Source organism: Equus caballus, chromosome 1, assembly GCF_041296265.1.
Source record: "Equus caballus isolate H_3958 breed thoroughbred chromosome 1, TB-T2T, whole genome shotgun sequence".
Classification (NCBI taxonomy): domain Eukaryota; kingdom Metazoa; phylum Chordata; class Mammalia; order Perissodactyla; family Equidae; genus Equus; species Equus caballus.
This window is the reverse complement of record NC_091684.1, coordinates 162,955,046-162,971,600: the sequence shown is the minus strand read 5'-3', so window position 1 is coordinate 162,971,600 and position 16,555 is coordinate 162,955,046. Positions and strand designations below refer to the sequence as shown.

The window sequence follows — 16,555 nt, the reverse complement described above, 5'->3', positions numbered from 1 at the left end:
TCTATGGCTACTTTCTCTTTTTTTCCAGTTTTATTGAGAAATAATTGACATACATCACTGTATAAGTTTAAGTTGTACAGCGTGACGGTTTGATTTACATACATTGTGAACTGGTTACCACAATAGATTTACCATCCATCATCTCCTATAGATACAATGAAAAGAAAAGGAAAAAAAAATTCTTCTTTTGATGATAAGTCAAGATTTATTCTCTTAACAACAACTTTCCCCTATATCATACAGCCGTGTTAGCCATAGTCATCATGTTGTACATTACATCCCTAGTACTGATTTATCTTATAACTAGAAGTTTGTACCTTTTGACTGCCTTCCTCCAATTCCACCACACCCCCTTGCCTCTGGTAACCACTGATCTCTTTTTCTATGAGTTTGGCAGGGTTGTCTTTTTTTTAAAATTCCATCTATCAGTGAGATCATGGAGTATTTGTCTTTCTCTGTCCGACTTATTTCACTTAGCATAATGCTTTCAAAGTTCATCCAAGTTGTCGCAAATGGTAGAATTTCCTCATTTTTTATGGCTGAATAATATTCCATTGTGTGTATATACCACATCTTTTTTATCCATTCATCCATTGACGGACACTCAGGTTGTTTCCATGTTTTGGCTATTGTGAATAATGCTGCAGTGAATGTGGGGGTGCACATATCTCTTCAAGTTACTATTTTCATTTCCTTTGAATATATTCCCAGAAGTGGAAGTATTGGATCATATAGTAGTTCTATTTTTAATTTTTTGAGGAACCTCCATATGGTTTAGCTGAATAATATTCCATAGTATGTATATTTCACATTTTGTTTATCCATTCAGCAGTTGATGGACATTTGGGCTGTTTCCTCCACTTTTTGGCTATTGCGATTGAAGCTGTGATTAACTGGTTATGTGATTAATTAATTATGAAGATTCATGTATAACTTCCATGAGAGCGTATGTTTTCATTTCTCTTGGGTACGTACCTAGGAATGGAATTACTGGATTGTATGGTAGCTCTACATTTAACTTTTTTAGGAATTGCTAACTGTTTCCCAAAGTGCTCGCCCCATTTTACATCCCCACCAGCAATGTGTATAGTTCTGATTTCTCCACATCCTTGCTAACGCTTGTTATCTGTCTTTTTGATTATTGTCATCTTAGTGGGTATGAGATGAGATTTCACTGTGGTTTTGATTTGCATTTCCCTAATGACTAATGATGTTGAACATAATTTTTTGTGCCCATTGGCCATTTATATATATTTTTGGAGAAATATCTGTTCAAGGCCTTTGCCTGTTTTTAAATTGGGTTATTTGTCTTTTGATTGTTGCATTATATGTATTCTTGATATATTCTGGATAGTAGACCCTTGTCAGAAATGTGATTTGAAAATATTTTCTCCCATTCCGTGGATTTTCTTTTCACTTTCATTATGGTGTCCTTTGATGCCCAAAACTTTTAAATGTTGATGAAGTCCAACCTATTTTTTCTTCTGTTGCTTGTGTTTTTGGTGTCATTTTTAAGACATTGTTGCCTAATCCAAGGTCACAATATTATTATTACAACTAAACAAATGACAGTTTCCTAATATCATCCAATTTTTAGTCAGTGTTCAAATTTCCCTGATGGTCCCATAAATCTTTTTACAATTGGTGTATGTTTGTTTGTTTGTTTAACTAAGGAACCCAAACAACGATCACAAATTGCATCTGGGTGATAAGTCTCCTAAATCTCTTCAATCAAATATTTCCTCCTCCTACTGTCTTTTTTCCTTGTCATTCATTTATCTGTAGAATGCCCCACATTCTGGATTTTGCTGATTGCGTCCCCAAAATAGCTTCCTCATGTTTCTCCACTTCTGGATTTCCCAGGAGATGAATAGTTTGAGCTGGAAGCTTGATCAGATTTGGCTTCCATGTTTTGGCAAGACAACTTCATAGACGGTGCTATGCAGTTGCTACTGCATCACTTCGGGAGGCACATACTGTCTGGTTGTCTCTCATTTGTGATGTTAAGACTGATCAGTGAGTCCAGATGTTGTCAGCTTGACCCATCCATTATACGGTCCCCAGCAGCATTTAATCAGGGGTTTTAGCAGTCGTTGATGATTACTGCCTAGATCCATTATTTCATTAGGAGTTGCAAAATGCAGCTGATTAATTTGATCAATGGCTACTGTCAGCTGAATATTGGAAATTCCAAATGGATTATTGTTTTGAATAATGCTGGTATCTCTCTGGGTTCACCCTCTTCCTCATACTCTGACTTTTAACCTCTTTACATTTTTTGAGCTTAGTTGCAGCTTAGATCATGTGGTTCATATTCCACAGAATTCCACAGAATTGTCTTGTCATTTGTTTACTATATGGTTTCAGTTACCCCGGGGAATGAGTGTCCTGGGCATATTTACACTGATAGTCCTTGGCATAATTATGAAATCTCTAAAGATGGTCTTTCAAGTCTCTCTTTTTTCTCATTCTTCTAGTTCCTCAATTTTCATACTTTCCTCTCCTTGCCCCCAACACACATATCTTTTATCTTTCAAAGACTTTTCTAGAGTCGAGAATGAAATAAGCTTGACACTGAAGTGTGAGGGACTTACTCTTTTGCCTCTCACGGAGTTTGCATTTTAAGAGGGGAACTTACAGCGTTGATATTACCTAAAGGAATGAGTCCCTAGTGATGGGATGTCCAACCCAAGTGCTAGAATTGTTCTTAAACCAGAGTTCTCCATGACAAAGATACTAATCACAGATCGTTTTACCTTGGAAACACAGAATCTGGCCTGCACATGTGTCTGTTCTTGGTTAGGGACCGTGCTGCTCTCAGTCACTCCTTTCCAAGGGCCTCTCAGGTCTCTCGTAGGTGTTAGGAGCCACAGAGTCAAATGGCTAAATAATAGACAAGCATAGGATGGCTCATTATGACCATGTCATCTTAACAACCAGGTTTAAGATATGGATATTAGAGAATTTAGACTTCTTTGCCACTACCCCAATAAAACAAAACGTTTTTAAAATAGCTTATTAACCAGGATTAGCTTTGGCTGCAAGTAACAGACAAACGTAAGAGAACAGCCGTTTAAGCAGTATAGATGTTTATTCCTCTCATGAGCCAGAAATCTAGAGGTTGTCAGTCCAGGATAATTTGAGCACTGCACAGTGTCAGAGACCTATGCTCCTTCTATTTTGCTGCTCCACCGTGCATGGCTTCCATTCTCAAGGATCCCATAGCCCTGATTACCGGAACTTCACTCCTTACATTTGAATTACAACCAACAAAAAGGAGGAACAGGGCAAAGAAGAGTATGCTCCCTCTCTTTAAGGATGCATATACCACTTCCTGTTTGCATTCACCTAAATTAGCCTCATGACCACACCCAGCTCCAAGGGGCAATGGGAAAGGTCTTTCTTCCAAGCAGCCATGGGCTCAGTTAAAAATCATGGGTTTTATTATGGAAGGAGAAGCAAATGGATAACTGGGGACAAGGAATATCAGTCATAAATAAACATTATAATGGCAAACAAGAAGCAATGTGGTATTGAGTTTCTCCTTCCCAAATTAAAAACAAGGGACTCTGAAGTCGTGTACTCACTAATTGTAAACTATTAGCAATTATTTTGAGTAGGACTGACTTGGCTTCCTAACATCACAGCAAACTGATGAGCCCTCCTCCTCCCACAAAAAAAGATCCATTCTTTCTGGTGCCTTTTGGATGTCATTTGAAAGCCCACACTTGATAAAACCTAAATTATTGTGGCCAGTTGTCTCTATTTCAGTGACTTCCCTTTTTAGGAGAAAGAACTTCTAAAATAGTATCGTGTGTATTGTATTTTTAAAGTTGGAGTAAATGCAAGCTCATTGAATCTATTTAGTACTTGGGGTTGTCAGCTTGGGTTTTCGAATTGGTCATGTGGGAGAGGAATTCCTTGAAATCTTTTATTTATTTTTTGCTTTATATAAAGCACACCATGTTCCCAGGCTCAAATGTTGTAAAAGAAATCCTCATTTCCAAAATAACAGATTGTCCAAGTGGTTGCCCTAACTCGCTCCTTTGGTTAATGGCGGCTGACTCATTGTGTGCTGGCAAGACTTCCACCTTCCACAAACAGTTGGAACTCTGTAGACTTTAGGACGAGCTTCCTGTTTGGTCAGGCAGTGGCTAAGAATCAAATGGAGGTTGCGGTTTCTTTCTCTGGATATGGTATTCAAGATGGAACCCACTGTGGGAGAGCTTAGGTGATATTCTGGTTTATGACAGAGAATGGCTCAGGCATCCTCTCGTCAGTCAACCCTTGAACCTCTCCCGTGGCAAAGATCCAAATTCTCATGTTTCCATCAAAAGCTTTCCCCTGATCAGCTTGCAAGTCTCTCTGGTTTGTGCTTCAACTTTCCAGAAATGTCATCGCAAAGTGAGTGTAACAATTCACATGCTTGTCCCCCAGGATTTAATCTGTGATCAAAAACTTTCTCCCACATTTTCTTTGACTGTTTCCTTCCTCTTCAACAAGTCTCATATATTCTTACACATTTTCTTTCCTGACTTCTCTACATCTTCCACCTCTACCTTTTTTTTTAAATCACTGTTAAATTTGGTTTCCCCTCCCCATTTCCGATACTGTGCACAATGGCTCTTCTTTCACAATTGCTTTGATTAGAATGACCTGATGCTCTATATCTGCACGATCTCTCTCTCCATTTCTACAAGGGTTGTCTAAATTCTCGCCTCATTCAAAATGTTATGGAGGAAGGGCTAAAGTCCAAGTCAAAGGGAATCAAGACATGGATTATCATTCTTTGCCTTAACTCTGGTGGATAACCATATTTTAAAGGATAACACACATAAAAAAGAAGTACAACCCACCCCTGAACTCATTGGTTCAGAGGACGTTTTCCACCCCTTTTTCCCCACCGCGGTTTCAGAGGGTGATGTTGGAGGGCCACAGCAGGAGTATTAAGGCCACTTCTGAATTTGTTTCTCTTCCTGGTCACCACTTTTTAAAGAGGATAGCCTGAGTTTGTGCCCCTGTATTTCTCATTTGATTTTACTTATTTTTGGATCATTGTTCTTGGGTTTTGGGAGATAAAATTTACTGTCTGGCTTCACCGCCATCCTGTTCTGCAAGGCTTTATTGTCCCTCAGGGTTGGGGCGGGGAAAGTGCTATTCAAATGATTACTTCTCAAAGTCGGCTCCTCAATAAGACCTTACCACTTCTGCATTAATATTAAGGCTAAGAAATAAGATCCAGTAAAAGACCGTGGACCACATTAATGTTCTTATCCAATCAAAAATGGTCTCCAAGGTCGGGACAAAACAAGATGAAACTTCCCAAGGCGGATGCTGACGAGTGACAAAATAACCTCAAGCCTAGCTGCTCTTCACCTATTTGGGCTAAACTAACTCCTCTTTTGTTTTTTTTTTAATGGTGGCAAAATAGATATAAAATTTACCGTCTTAACAATTTTAAAGTGTACGCCTCAGTGGCATGAAATATATTCACACTGTTGTGCGACCATCACCACCATCCATCCGCAGAACTCTTTTCATCTTGCAAAACAAACTCTGTGCCCATTAAACTGTAACTCCCCGTTCTCCTCCCACCAGCCCCTGGCAACCCCCATCCTACCTTCTGTCTCTATGGTGTTGACTGCTCTAGGTCCTTCATGTCAGTGAAATCAGGCAGTATTTGTCCTCTTTGTAGCTGGCTTATTTCACTCAGCATAATGTCCTCCAGGTTCATCCATCTTGTAGCATAGGTCAGAATTTCTCTCCTTTTAAGGCTAAATAATATTCTATTGTATGCATATACATACCACATTCTTTTTCCCCATTTATCTGTCAATGGACCCTTGGGGTTGCTTCTACCATTTGGTTTTTGTGAATAATGCTGCTATGAACATTAGTGTACAAATACCTCTTTGAGACTGTTTTCCATTCTTTGGGCTATATACCCAGAAATGGAATTGCTAGATCATATGGTAATTCTATTTTTACTTTCTTGAGGAATTACCATACTGTTTTCTATCAAGTTTTTCCTTTGAATTTAAAATGGAATCTCATGCTAGGGCGCAGTTTGCCCTGGATTTGGGTTTGCTTCTGAAGGAGTACTGAAAACAGAGTCTAGATGCTAGTAATTTAAGGGTAGCCCAAACTTGGAAAAACTACACGGCAATTACAACCAAGCTAGCAGAGCCAAAGGGGACTAGAGCATATGAAATAAATGAACAACAGATTTGGATATAATTACTCTTTCCCTACTTGGAACTGTGCTGCGGATAATGCTCACTATTTTCCTGCTATTTCAGGTGTCCCTGAAGAGGCTCTGGGCGGTGAGCACTTGCCGGAGGCTGAGATGCTCTTCCGAGAGAAACACTTCCGCAGGAATGAGATGGAAACACTTTGGAGTCTATTCATCGTGGCTGGGCATCCTGTGGATTTCACTGGAATGAATCACTAAGTTGGGCTTCCAGAATGCTACCCTGAGAACAGTGGGCAGAGCTCTTTGAATTGAAAACAAGGGTCTGGAATACATCTGGTGCTCCCCTGCCAGGCGGAGGGCTGTCTGGAGGAAGTTGAATCTGCAGCACGGTGGGCTTTTTTCCCCACAGCTGCTAGGGGACTTTTCTGGGAAATGAGGGAACATATTTGTCCAGACTTCAAACTTGTCACTTTTCATAGGTTAGGTTAGGCCTGAGGTTGCCTGTTTTCAGATTTTAGGCTTAGTTTTTATTGACAAAATCTGCCGTCCAGCTTCAGAAATTGGGATGGTGGTGGGAAAGGATGTGCTTTTAGTGGCTTATGTTTAAAAGCGAAAGGAAGAGAAAGTACATCAGGCTTCTTAGACATCAACTGCCTCTTATAAAACCGCATTTTGATGGGTTAAGTGTAAATGATCCCAAACATGTGGATTAAATTTTCCAAGAAGCACACATGGATTTACAAATCACAAGGCAGGAGATCTTGGCAATGGTAGTTTTCGGCCCTCCCAGACTCCCAATGCTTTGCCGTTCTTCGTGCCTGGTGGGTTTCTATAACCACGCTTGGTTTTTTGTGATGGTGACTCATGGGATGGTTGACTGAATCGTTGTCTGAGAAATGAGGCATTGCCAGTGGCAAATTGAGCAATTGGGAGTGAAAACTCTACTTGATCTCTAATCCTTCAGGTTGGCTCTCCCTATCACCAGAATCACCAGTGACCCAGCCATTCTTATCCTCTTAATCACTTGGCACGTCCACATAATGAGCACCAGGAAGTTCGCCACTATTTCCACCTCCCCACTCAAAGGACGGCACGCGGATGGGAGCACACTCACCCACCTCCTGCTTCACTCAGGTGAAAGGGCAGAGGAGGCAGCACAGCTTAGAAAAAGAATGTCGACGTTGGAGTGAAACATGGGTTCAAATCTCAGTGCCATCACTTACAAGGTCTCCTTCCTTCAACCCTGCAGCCTCATTTTTACCACAATATTGTGAGGATAAAAGGAGGTAACGTATGTGAAGTGCCTGAAAGAGTGCTGGGTACATAGGAGGTATCTAATAAATGGAGAATCGGTGGTAGGCAGCCCCTTGTTTCAGTTTCTTTTTCCATTTTGCTGTGCCACTACCTGCTTCTGGAGGTTTCCTTAACAGCCTTTTCCCTTGTGATCTTACTGTCTGCTCTATTGCCCACACCAGAGTAATCAAATGTAGGGGTGTATACAAATTGCCTTGAGGGATTTGTAAAAATGCAGATCCCTGGGTCCCGTGTCCAGGAGCTCCAGATTCTTAGGGCTGGAGGGGGAATCTGTGTTTCAAGCGAGCCTCTCTGGTGATGCTGATGCAGGTCTGAAGACTGCCCCTTCCGCACAGCTGTCCTCTAGACATTCCCCGCAGCCGTCAGCAATGACGTGTCCTGTGAGTCATGCGCATGTGGTCACGTATGAAAATGGCTTCAATTCTTGTCTCTCCAGTAACCTATTAGCACTTGATTATACAACAGGGTTGAATTATCAGGAAATAAATGAAGGACACTCCCTGCGTGGATGTCAATTTTGAAAGTGGTGTCTGTGTAGAAAGGGGGCTGGCTGGCAGTCAGCGTAGACGGAGTTCGTGAGCAGGTCAGACCATCATCAGTGACTACTCTCGTCCCAGGTTCTGCTCTTCTTCATTAAATACCCTTGGATGGGGGTCTTGACTCTGGGATACAGCAAGAATCATTTAGAGCAGTGGTCCTTATTAAAGAGTGGTCTCAGACCAGCAGGATCAGAAACACTAAGGAACTTGTTCAAAATGCAAATTCCTGGGCTCCTCCCCAGGTCTACTGAACTAGAAACTCCAGGGGTCGCGCCCAGCAATCTGTGTTTTAATAAACCTCGCAGGCGATTCTGATTCATATTAAAGTTTGAGACTCACTAATTGAGAAGAACAAAATCATTATTCTTACAATCAAGTGTCTAATAACAATATATGAATACACGTATAGTGTTTAGAACTTCCAAAATGTGTTAAAATAATATATATTATATGTAGTACATACACACACACATGCACACACAGAGGCCGGTCCATGCGTAAATACGTTCTGGAAGTACATACAAGAACTCATTCCAGGAGTGCTGAGAAGTGAAATTGGGTGGGGGGTGAAGAGAGAATTTAACATTTCATACTTTTGGAACTGTTTGGTATATTTTTTTAAAATATGTCTATATATTATTTTGCTTAAAAAATTTTAATTTAATAACAACAACTACAAAAGAAATAACAAAACAACTGAAAGAAAATACAGATAAATAATTATCTGATTTTGAGAGGGGAAAGTGTGAAAAGAAAGTAATCACAAAGAAAGAGAAGGACAGGTTTATGTAACAATGTGACACTGCTGTAAATCGAAACACGGCCAATACAAACACACGATTAAAACCAAAGTCCCCTGGCAAGCCAACATGGGAAAAAGAGAAAAATCACAAATTACTAACAACAGGAATGAATAAAGGGACATCGATACATATTTTATAAGATAAAAGAGGATATTATAACATTTTTTCTGGCAGATAGCTTGGAATTTCAGAAGAAGTGCACAAATTGCTAGAAAAACATGATTTACCAAAACTGATTCAAAAAGCATTTGAAAATCTGAAAAGTCCTATATCTATTAAAGAAATTGAATCCATAATTTAAAACTTTCCCACAAAGAAAACTACAGGCCAATGTAACATCACCAGTAAATTATATCAAACATTTAATAAAGAAATATTGATTACAGATAGGGGACTAAAATGCTTATGAAATAAAGAGCTCTCTTAAAAGTTAATGAAAAAAATGCCTCATTAAAAACAGAAAAACAACACAAATAGGCAATTTATTGAAAAAGGAAAAGAAACTCCAATTAACAATAAACATTAAAACGTTCATTCTTACTAACAATTACACTAAAAAAGTGTTATCATTTTCACATTGTTGAAAATGACACAAATTGGTGATTACTATGAACTTCATAGAGGGTGATTTGGCAAATATGCAGGAAGCACCTACAAAACCTACACATCATTTGATCCAACACTTCCACTTCTAGGAATCTACTCAAGAAAATGAGCATAGATAAAGAGGAAAATTTTATTTATAAGAATGTCCATATTTGTGTTGCGAGTAGTAAAATAATTTTTGGAATCCTAAATATTCAATGATAGGTTGGGTAAAATAAACTATGACATATCTGTACGACGGCATATTATGCAGCCATCAAAAGTGATGTTAAAGAAGAATTAGTAACATGGAAAATGTTTGTGGAAAACAGTGAAAAAAACAGAGGGGCCAACCCTGTGGCCTAGCGGTTGAGTTTGGTGCACTCCACTTCAGTGGCCCAGGTTCTATTCCTGGGCACAGACCTACATCACTCATTGGTGGCCATACTGTGGTGGTGACCCACATACAAAATAGAGGAAGATTGGGGGCTGGCCTGGTGGCATAGTGGTTAAGTTCACGTGCTCCACTTTGGCAGCCCAGGGTTCATGGGTTTGGATCCTGGGTGTGGACCTACACACTGCTCGTCAAGACATGCTGTGGTGGCATTCCACATACAGAGTGGAGGAAGATTGGCACAGATGCTGGCTCAGGGCAAATCTTCCTCAAACAAAAAGAGGAAGATTGGCAGCAGATGTTAGCTCAGGGTGAATCTTCTCCAACAAAGAAAAAAAAAAGGTTAAAAAATAGTATTAGCTTGCATTTGTTTAAACACACCCATACCTTCCCCCGCACCACACACACACTCATGGGAAGAAAACTGAAAAAACATACAAAATGTCCAAGTGGTTCCTCTGGATGGTAGGATTCTAGGTGATTTCGATTTTCTCTTTTTGCTTGACAATATTCTCCAAATTTTATAAAATGGATATTCATGAACTGTATAAGAAAAATAAAAAGTGGTTGATAATACTATGGTGATAGATAAAAATGAAAATTTACAATAACCCTAAAAATTTACAATAGTACTATGAGTATCTACGTTGACCCTACAACAGATGTTCAACCCAATTACCTCTTAGAACATACTGATGGAGTGCGTACTATCATCATCCCCATTCCGTTGCTATGTGCAGTCAAGTCGCCTCCAATCCTGGCAGCCCTAAGAATGAGTGGTGTCCACAGTGCCCTCTCCTCAACAGCCCTACTCAGCTCCTGTAAACTCATGCTTCCTTTATGGCATCAATCCAGCGCATATTTGGTCTTCCTCTTTTCCTGCTGCCGTCTACTTTTCCCAGCATTATTGTCTTTTCCAAAGAATCCTGCCTTTTCATGATGTGCCCAAAGTAGGACAGGCTCAGTTTTATCATTTTTGCCTCCAGCAATAATTCAGGCTTAACTCGTTCTTCTGGCAGTCCAGGGGATGCACAGAGCTCTCCTCCAGCCGCATACTTCAAATGAATCGATTTATCTCCTGTCAGCCTTCTTCGCTGTCCAGCTTTCACTCCCATACACAGTAATTGGGAATACAAGGGTGCAGATAATCGTGGCCTTAGTCTCTAATGACACTTCCTTACACTTGGTGATCTTTCCTAATTCTTTCATTGCTGCCCTTCCGAGTCTCAGTCTTCTTTGATTTCTTGGCTGCAGTCTCCATTTAAATTGGTGACTGAACCAAGGGAAACAAAATCGTTGACAATTTCAACATCTTCATTGTCTTCACTGTCATTCAGGTTAAAGTTGTGTGATTCTTCTGTAGTCATGATTTTGTCTTCTTGATGTTCAAGTGCAGTCTGCTCTGGCGCTTTCTTCTTTCACTTCCGTCAGAAGGTGTTTCAAGTCATTATCGCTTTCCACCAGTAAGATGGTGTCGTTTGAGGGGCCAGTCCTGTGGTGTAGTGATTGAGTTCAGCATCCTCTGCTGCAGCAGCCCGGGTTCCCGGTTTGGATCCCAAGTGTGGATCTACACCACCCGTCAGCCATGCTGAGGCAGTGACCCACATACAAAATAGAGGAAGACTGGCACAGATGTTAGCCCAGGGTGAATCTTCCTCACCAAAAGAAAAAAAAAAGAAAAGATGGTGTCATTTGCATATGTTAGATTGTTGATATTTCTTCCACCAATCTCGCTCCTCCTTCATCTGAGTACAGCCCAATTTTTCACATGGTTTGTTCTGTGTGCAGATTAAACAGATACAGAGATATCCCCATTTTATAGATGGTAAAACTAGGCCTGAAGATATGAATTAACTTTCCCAAGGTCAAAAAGCTGGTGAGTGGAGGAGCCAGAATGCAAACGGAAGCCTTTCTGACTCTAGAAGCTTATATTTTGAAAACCCTCACCCAAGGTTGGTTGACCAAGGGTTAACCCAGTACCAGAATTTGGAAGAATTTTACAATTATAAAGCCCCAGAAGCTGATTTGGAAGAGACGATTGTTGACCTATTCTGTGCTGTACCTACTAGAACAAAGATGGGATGACCCACCTTGTCATCTGTCATTCAGAAATGAAAGATCTGCACCAAATGAGAAAATGTCTTCCCTCTCCTGTGTTGGCGCTTTCTCTTGAAGCAGCCACTATTGTCCCTGTTTCCCATCTGTACCTCTTTTTTCTGTACTCAGCAGAATAAAACACTGTCAGGAAACAACTGGGCAGGAAGTAAGGGAAGACTGAGTTTCATCCTGGGAGGTTTGATTCCCACAAGCAAAGCGCTGTGGTGGGAGCAGTGGGGAAGCATTGTCAGCGCATGGGGACTGTCGTGCTTTATGAACTCCATCTGTTCAGAGCATCTGGGAGTGATGCAGTGGGGCAGGGCGAGACTCTATTTCATCCCAGCACATCCCCATTAGATGAAATTCTGCTAGAAATTAGGAACTAGCTAAAAACTGTGTGCATCAACTCATCATATACAGACATCAGACATAGATCTTAGAAGGTGACTCCATTCACCCCATTTGGAAGGAAAAGCATGCATTGTATGTAAGTATTAGCCAACACAAGATCTGAATGGAACTCACCTCATTGAAGGATGAGAAGATAAAGTGAAATGTGGGTCTCACGGGGAAAAGTATTGCCATGTAAAAGGAAGAAAAGCATCATTCTCAAGACTCAGAGAAAGGACAGACCTCTAAAAAATGGTTTATCATAAGAACCAGGAGAAACTTGTTTGGTGTGTTCCTAGGTTGCAGGAAGACATGACACTATAAAACGGGTACAAAATATTAGAAGACAGTGTAGCTGATATGAAGAAACAATGGCATTAAATGAAAAGAGGTACATGAGTGGAAAAAAGAAAACAAACAGAAAAACCAAAAATCGCATAGTAACCATTCATTTGTTGTTTATTCAGGAAACATTTAATGTTCACAGATGTGCCGTGCACAGAAATAGAAAGCAGTGAGGAACAGAGTTAGCCTGGTAAAAACTGAATCAGGGACGTGGGAGACAAACTTGAGAAGATGCTCAGAAATGAAGGGAGGACAAAGAGATGAAAACAAGAGAGAAGATCATTGACATGGACGACCGAAACTGGAGGTCTAATCCAGCAGGAATAGATGCTTCTGTTGATTAAAAGCAAAAAGGGGCAATTGGAGTACAAACCATGATCAAAGATAAGAAAATCTTTCTAAGCTTAAAAATTAAAAACAAATAAATATGCAAATGGAACTAGTTTACCACATTCCAGGCAAAATCAATGAAAAGAGAATCATCTTTAGGTATAACCTGAAATTTAGAAAAAGTTAATGATGATTTTTAAAAATGATTTAAAAAACATTCGTGCAGGGAAAAAATTACCCAGAAAGAAACAGCACCGAGGCTGGCCCCAGACCTTTCACTTGTAAAACAAAATTCCAGATGAAAATGTAGCAATATTGCCAAAGTTTTGAGGCTAAATGGTTGTAAACAAATACGTTTATACACAGCACAACTGTGTATAAAAAGGCGAAGATAGTTTAAAATATGTTAGAGTTTGGAAAATATAATGAAAATAACTATGACTATTCCAACTTATTGAGGGTTTGGGGTACAGTAAACAGCACCCATCTTCTCTGCCCAAGTTCTGAACGGGTTTAGAAATAGTCAGAAGTTGGGAAGATGGGCCAAAATATTCCCCTTATGTTGCTGGTGAAGCTCATACTGGAGAATGTGCCTTCTATCTATGGACTACAGGATTTTTCAACTGAACCCCAGTCCCAGACAGCTGTACCCACAAATGTCTCCTGCAATGTGGGTGTCTGACCTGGTAAACATCCAGCACAGAGGGGCCGAGCAGAACAGATGCTTCCCGAAGGCAGGCTTGGCTCAGAAAGGAGGGAGCAATTTCAAACGTCTCTGGGTTTTAGCCCAAACTTGCTGGTGAGATAAGTCACTGCTCCACTTCCACCCCCACCCAGGGAAAAGCGAGTGAGGCGACGGGAAAAGGGGCCAAGAGTGCTCCACTGGTGACATCAGGAGTAAGGAAGAAGCGGCCCCCTTCTCCCCATTGCATCAATCCATGCATCCCATTCCTGCCCCCCAACACCCGCCCCAATGCCAGGGCTCCAGAAATAAGTGAAAACTAAAGACTGAATATTGGAAAAGTTGTGATATAAAAGGTCTGACATTTATGCTCCCTATCGAACCTATACTAAGGAAAAAAATAGAAATAAAGACAAAATTGCTGTTATTCATTACAGCATTATGTATTATTTAAAAATAGCTCTGTCCTATTTATAATAGTAAAATATTGTAAACAAATGATTATCTCTAGGAAAATGGAAAAGTCCTTCTGCCTTAAAAAGTGGTGTTCTTAAAAGGTTTTTAACAACATGGGGAAATGCAGGACTATTATGATATATAGTGCAGAAATTGCGTAGAGTTTTATCTCGTATGTTAACTAGAATTGATTGACTCTTTCTTTTCAGATAGATTTTGCGGCCACATCTGGGCTCAGTGGGAAAGAACAGGGGCAACAAAAGTGGAGGCAGGATGTTGTTGTTTGGGTGGGATGGGGGTCATGGTATGGAATGGTATGACACCTGCCAAATATTCACCATCCATCTTATGCATAATTTCAGCTGTGTAAGGAGAAGAATGCAAATAAAGAAAAAGATGAGAGGAAGATATACCGACGTGTAAGAGGATGCAGCCTCAGGGAGTCAGGATCCTGTGTGGTGCTTTTCCTGCTTCCTCTAAGTGTTGGTATGGTGGATCTAGAGCTGGCCTCCCTGGGACGGAATCCTGACTCTGCCACTTACTAGCACATGCCACTTAACCTCTCCGTGCCTCAGTTTCCTCTTCCAAAGAAATGGCTCTAATAATTGTACCTTCCCTGGAAAGTCAGGGCTTAGGCAGATGGGCCAAAATTAAATGCGTTCAAGTACATAATGCGTGTAGGACAGTGTCCAGCACACAGGGAGTCCCATACAAGTTTTAGCCATTATTATTATAGCAGTAGTACGGAGAGCAAATATTATTTTTATAATGAGATAAAAAGAAAAGCAGGAAAGACAATGCAGAAGTATGAAAAAGTGATAAATTGTTAAGTGGCTAAAGCCTTACTTAATATATGATTTCATGTTTAATTTGAATGCAACTATATGAAACTATGAATACATGTGGAAAAATATTTGAAAAGAATATCAAAAAAGGAAAGACTTTTAAGAGATTGAAATCATGGACCTTAAAAACCATTTCCTTTTATGTCTTTAACTTATTTAAAAATATGCATGTGATTTAAAAAATCCCCTCCCCCATATCCTTACAAAAAATATCTTTGTCTGTAGTAGATGTCCATGACTGTGTTTGCTCAGCAGCTCTCTGCCCTTGTTCTGGGATGAACAGCCCCCTTTTGCTGGGCTTCATCCCCCTCGGTAACCATGAGGTTTGTACAAATGCTGTTATAGCTGCTGGACCCCAGGGAGGGCACTGGACCCAAGCTGAGCCAATTAGAATCCTTCCCTGGGAAATTTTGCACTTGGCACTAGAGAGTATGAAACACTATCCTCTCCGGTGGTGGAAGCCATGGTTTGAGAGCATTGGCAGCTATGTTAGCCACCAAGGGGAGTGAATCTTTTCTAATGAGAAAGACTAATACTGCACACAGAGGGGAGCTGAAGGAGAGTTTTAGTATGTGTGCATGTATACACAAACTGTGTGTGTATATACATACATGTAGATGTACGTGTGTACATACACATACATTCTATCTATCTATCTGTCTATCTGTCTATCAATCTATCTATCTATCTATCTATCTATCCCTATTGAGAGTGTCCTAGTAACATTTATAGCCTTGGTCCAAGTTATTCCTCTAATCTTGCTTTTTCCACAGTTTCATTTTTTAACTCTTATTCCACTTCTGGAGAAACCCCAGCATCATTCCAATAAAGTTCTCTTTTTGCCTGAGGTAGTTTGAGTTGTTTGCAACCAAGAACCACAACTAACTCATCTAACAGCTTCACTCATAAGAGCAAAACATAGGGAACAATTTTAATCAACAATATTAGGGAATGGCTAAATAAATTATGTCGCATTCATATGATGGAAAATTATGCAGTCATTAAAATAATACCTTCAAAGAATAGTATTTGAGAAACCATTTGGAATATTATTAAATGAAAACAGGAGACTACCTGACATTGGAAGGGGGGTGGAGATTGGGCACAATCCAGGAAGAAGGACCAGCATGTGCAGAGTCCTTGAGGTCGGATGAACTCAGCTTGTGATGGTGTTGACAGGAGGCTAACGTACTTGGAACAAAGAAAGCAGGTAGGAACATGGAATGAGGTGAAGATGGAAGGATAGGCGCTATGGGCCATTGTGAGCCATTTGAGTTCTATCTCAGAGCAATGAAAAGCCATTGAAGGCTTTTGTAGAAGAGGAGTAAAATGAATGATTTACATGTTTAGCTTCTGGGAAGAAAACACAGTGGAGATGGGCAAAAAGGGAACCAGGGAGAATGGTCAGGAGGCCATGACTAGGGGAGCCATATAATTATATTGAAAATCCAGACAATTTTCAGAATGAAAGGGAAACTCCTTATCACTACACCAGGACCACAGGCTCAAGCTAGAACTTCCCCAGCCAAACCAGGACAGATAGTCACCCAGCTATTACAGCAGCCCAGGCAACAATGGTGAC

At 40.3% G+C, this 16,555-nt stretch overlaps 1 long non-coding RNA gene across 1 annotated transcript; it reads right to left on the bottom strand.

Annotated features, from left to right (window-relative positions):
- Positions 1 to 377: 377 nt before the first annotated feature.
- On the bottom strand, positions 378 to 16,172 carry LOC138924921 (uncharacterized). Its single transcript, XR_011440287.1, has 3 exons — positions 16,048 to 16,172; positions 10,267 to 10,371; positions 378 to 2,883 (listed from the first exon to the last, which is right to left on the bottom strand). It is a non-coding gene; the product is annotated as an uncharacterized lncRNA (long non-coding RNA).
- Between the last annotated feature and the right edge of the window lie 383 nt (positions 16,173 to 16,555).